Source organism: Beta vulgaris, chromosome 4, assembly GCF_026745355.1.
Source record: "Beta vulgaris subsp. vulgaris cultivar EL10 chromosome 4, EL10.2, whole genome shotgun sequence".
NCBI classification, from domain to species: domain Eukaryota; kingdom Viridiplantae; phylum Streptophyta; class Magnoliopsida; order Caryophyllales; family Amaranthaceae; genus Beta; species Beta vulgaris.
In genome coordinates this window covers 23,155,803-23,161,202 of record NC_079205.1, presented here as the reverse complement: position 1 = coordinate 23,161,202, position 5,400 = coordinate 23,155,803, and positions in this window count along the sequence as shown.

Here is a 5,400-nt window from a genome sequence, read left to right as displayed (position 1 = left end):
CTAAAGTTTTAACCACTAGACCAAGTTGTATTTAGTGTTATCATATCAAAGTACAATATTAATAAATAAAAATTTCCTTACCTGGGGCATAGCCCGGGCCTAATAACTAGTTGGATTGTTAAATGTCGTCTTGTTTTTTTTCTGTATTTTTGTATAAAAATTAAAGGTATTTCCTTCTCTTTCCCATTTATTCTCCATTCCCTCACTCATTTTATTTCTATCTCCCCCTCCATTCCTTCTCACCTCTTCCATTCCCTCTCATCTTTCAATGTCTCTCTCATCCCTTCCATTTCCTCTATTGAAGTGCTACAAGATTTCAAAAATAAATGAATAGTTATCAAAATAAAAATGCTAGAATTTTTTGCACGCGATGCATGCTTGAATCTTTTTCGAAACAGAAACTCAATTTCCTTCGGCATAAGAGTCAAAATTTGAACATTAGACATATGAAGTATAATTGTGTTCAGTTGCAAAACTTGAACAGTTTATGTCACTTAAGTCTCTCAACATTCATTTTTTTTTTTACTTTTCAAAGTTAAATTATATGAACAAAACAAAGATTTTATTGAATTTATATATGATTTATAATATTATAATTTTTTAGTTGATTTTTGAATTAAGTACAGTACTTCATAAATTGTAAAGAAAGTGGACACTTTGATTTCAAGTCAATCTTTTCATAGGTTGTAGTTTTAAGTGAATTTTTATGTTTTGTAAAGTTCCTCATTTTAGTGATTTGCATAACGTAAATTATGCAATTTTATGATTTTAGTTGACTTGTGAGTGATTGTTATAATTATATTTTTGGTATTTTTGTTTGAAGCCCCCTTTGACTTGTAAGTGAATTTGTAATTTAGAATGGGAAGGGGATAACATATTCTCTTCATTCGGGGACACCATATCTCCCCCCTTTCTTTATATAATAGAAGTATGTTGTACTTTAATTCTTGAATGATATTTTACATAGACCTTTTTACCTTGATAATTAATCGCTATTATATAATAGAAAAAGATAGGTCCAAATATATGTAAAAGTTTCATTATATATAGGAAACACTATAAAAAAGTAAATAAGTTTTTTCCTTGTCTAACTTCTAACTTCTGATTTCAGTACAAATACATCTCTATTTTTTATCATAACCCGCCATTAATTGTGAATGGTTCTTGAGAATAGTGATTTCTAAGTAAATTTTTGTAAATGTTTTTGTATGTATTGACGTTCGAGGTTATTAGTTTTAGTTTGTATGTTAGTTTTAAGTTTTAATAAAGTTTCCTGATAATTTGAGTGATTTGCGTGATTTTTATAACGTGATTTTCTCATTGTATGAGTGATTTGTAAAGTTTCTTCTTTTAAGTGATTTGTGAGTGAGTGTTGTAAATTAATTTTCGTTTAGTTTTCTTTGAGTGTCGATTTTGATTTTGACATTCCATTTGTAATTTAGAAAAGGAAGGGGGGCAAAATAGGCATTCAAAAAGAAGACACCATTGCTCCCCCCTTCCTTATTTAAAAATACTTTAATAAATAATTATAAGTAATAAAATTGCATATATAACTACTTTTTGTTGACTTTAACTAATTTTTTTGAAAATCCACGCACACTCATCATCCCAGTCAACTTCAAATACGTAATCAACCGCATGGAACTGATTAATCTCCATGGTCTTATTTGGTGGATATAAAAACCATGAGTATTCTTTGCAACCGAAAACTTTCATAACTTTGTTGAAAAATTATTGCTCTTCCATTAGGCTGCAATTAATAAAGAGATTAGTTTTTAGTTGCAAAACGATACTTCCTCCGTTCCATAATAAGTGAAACACTTCTCTCTTTTATGTGAGAGCTTTTTTAGAAAAAGTGTTTCACTTATTATGGAACGGAGGAAGTATGAAAAAAGAAATATTTGGAACACTTGACAAACCTGTTGAAGTAGTGATTTGATTTCAATCGGAGTACACCGCAACATGTGCTGAGTTAGGTCATTCATCAATGTTACTCCCATTCCACCACTCTTGTCAGCAATAGTCGAAGCATTAATCTGTAAATAACATTTGTAAATATTTGTAATATATTTAGATAATGTTGTAAAGTTCATAACTTGGAACAAATAGTTGCAACAAAAAATATTTTTCCTGCTGCATAATTCCACTACCTTTTCCATTACTTAGCAACATCAGTATAGTCCCACTACTTTTTCTAACTATTCATTCTCCTTCCTCTCTCATCCCTTCCATTTCCTCTATTAAAGTACAAAGTTCACATTTTCCAACGACTTCAAGTTTTTTTTTACCATCTCGTTATATGACAGGGAAAAGCTTATGTAATTAAAAAAAAATCGAATAAAACTGGTAGAATGTCTTGAACATGGCACTTCGAAAAACTTAGCACGGGGGTCTAATGTAATCATTTTTTGTTTACGTCCCTATTTTGGTCTATTTTATTTAACTTTATTAGAACATCTCAGAGTACAGTAAGATTTATCAGAAATTGACTTGAAAATGCCGAAAAAGGACCTAGGCGCCTAAAATAGGCGCCCAACCACAGGAACAGGCGTCTTAAATAGGCACCCGAACCTGTGGTCAGGTGCCTAACCACATGTATAAGCGCCTAAAATATGCGCCTGACCACAGTTTCGGGCGCCTATTTTAGGCGCCTGTTTTGGGTGCATGTACTTGTGGTTGAGCACCTATTTAAGGTACATGTACCTGTAGTTGGGCGCCTATTTTAGGCGCCTGTACCTGTAGTTGGACGCCTATTTTAGACGCCTGACCACAGGTTTGGGGGCGACTGACGACTTTTTAGGCATTTTCAATTTTCGGAAAAGTTGCACGTATCGTAAACGGAAAGGTTGCCGGATATGTTACCGGAGGGGTGGCGTGATGATATCATTCAACCTCCTTCATTATGTGATGAAAGAGAGTGACTGGAAAATTGGCCGGACAAGTGGTCGGAGAAGTCCTTGGATGATGAGATAGTGTGAGGAAATATGAGAGTGGGAGAGTGAAAGAGAGTGAGGATGTATGAGAGTGGAAGAGGGAGTGAGGAAATGTATATGAGTATAAATACATATGAAGTATGTATACAGAACGTTAGTTGGAAAAAATAGGGCGGCATTTAACAAAACCCTTTGAAAATGGATCCTCTAAGTCCATGTCCTTTGATATATAATTACTAGACATTTATGCACGCGATGCGTGCGTTGATTGTTTGGGTCTATTCTTAATAAGTTTCATCAAAATATAATTATAGAAGTGTGATTTATAATCATTGTTATACAAACTACTATAATTTATAAAGTTTTTAGAAATTGAGATAAACATTTAGATGTAAAGTTTTGTAGTCAAATTAGATTTGTAATTTTTTTTATTGAGTAACCATTTTTCTCATTATGTCAAGTTACGTTGTCAATGCTTATTTAGTATATTATTAGAAATTTTGACCCATCTGTAAATTAGGAAAGAAAATAATTGTACAAATTCTGAATATTCAATTAAATATATATATTTAGCTAAGGCTAAAAAAGACATTTGATTGGGGGACACCATAGCTCCCCCCTTGGCTTATATAATAGAGATATATACATTCTTTCGACCAAACTTTTTCTTATATATAATGATATCAGTCTATCCGACTCTAAGATTGAATACTAACTACTGGAGATGGTCACTGATGTAGGCTGAATGGGCTGGTCCGTGAATCCTAGTGAGCCGGACTGAGATTTCACAGCGCAAGACCGAACCGTGAAATTTACGGTTTAGATGGGTTGGTCCATGGCCATAAAAATATTAGCCCACACCGGTATGTTACTGTTTTTCACGATTCGGGAGCGTTTCTGGCGGTTTGTGGGCCTAGCGGGCCGGCATGAGATTTTTGTTTGCAAAAGTTATATAATCAGTTATTATTGTTACATGGAACCTTTAATATTAATTAAAATATATATATTAATTAATATCAATGAATAATTTCATTATTTTTGAATTTGATTGAATTATAATATATGCAATTTGATTAAAATATATACAATTTGATTAAAATATACACAATTTGGTTGAATAATTACTTGGGTTGGGCTGGTCTCGTTCATGGGCTGGGCTAGATCGCTTTCATAGACCGGGCTGAGCAGTTTTAGTAACGGGCTATCGTGGGCTGGGCTAAAAAATCCGACCCACGATCCACCCACTAATTTCACGATTCGAGCTAAGATGGACCGAACTTTTCTTGGGCTCGGCCCACATAGTCCAAGAGGCGGGTTGAGCTAGATTGGCCCGCACTATTGGTCATCTCTACTAACTACTAATGAAGTATACTTCCTCTTTTTTAATTACACCATTTCGTTTTTCACGTTTGTCAAGAACTTCTTTAATTTTCAGTATCTCTGATTGCATATAAGTAAAAATCATAAATAATTGATATTTGTAATCCTTACACTGAGACGAATCTAATAATATCTTATTTGACTATGTCTTTTCTTATATAATAATGCAACTATACAAGATAGCTTAGCAAAGTTGTGTGATGAACAACGCCAAAAACGAGATAGTTCTATTTTAAAAACAGAGGAAGTGTAAAAAATAAATTACTATCTAGAAACCTACTTCAATTCAAAAGTTTATTGCACAAGACAATTTCATAATATTAAACACTTACATGAGTAAAGACAAATTCATAATATTAAACACACTTACATAAGTAATTAAGTATCACCTCAGGACTTTAAAGATACATTTGGTAATCTTCTTCTATTCCATAGTGAATTTTTATTTTTGTATAGAGACATATATTAAGAACATGTGACGGATCTAGGTCTGACTAATTGATATTTGTAATCCTTACAATGAGACGAATCTAATAATATCTTATTTGACTATGTCTTTTCTTATATAGTGATGCGACTATACAAGATAGCTTAATAAAGTCGTATGATGAACAACGCCAAAAACGAGATAGTGCTATTTTAAAAATAGAGGAAGTGTAAAAAAGAAGTTACTATCTAAAAACCTATTTCAATTCAAAAGTTTATTGCACAAAACAAATTCATAATATTAAACACTTACATGACTAAAGACAAATTGATAATATTAAACACTTACATAAGTAATTAAGTATCACTTCAGGACTTTAAAGATACATTTGGTAATCTTCTTCTATTCCATAGTGAATTTTTATTTTTGTATAGAGACATATATTAAGAGCATGTGACGGATCTAAGTCCGACTAATTAGATTCATACCCAAACCTGACCCAACAACATTTAGACCCAAATTTCACCCAAATGCATTGGTTTGAAAAGCTTGGATCCAACAAGGTTTGGGTCGGGTCTTGAATCCCTACCATCCCTATTTGCACATCGTTGTATATGGGGAGCAAAAAATTGAAAAATTACATGGAAAACGACACCGAAG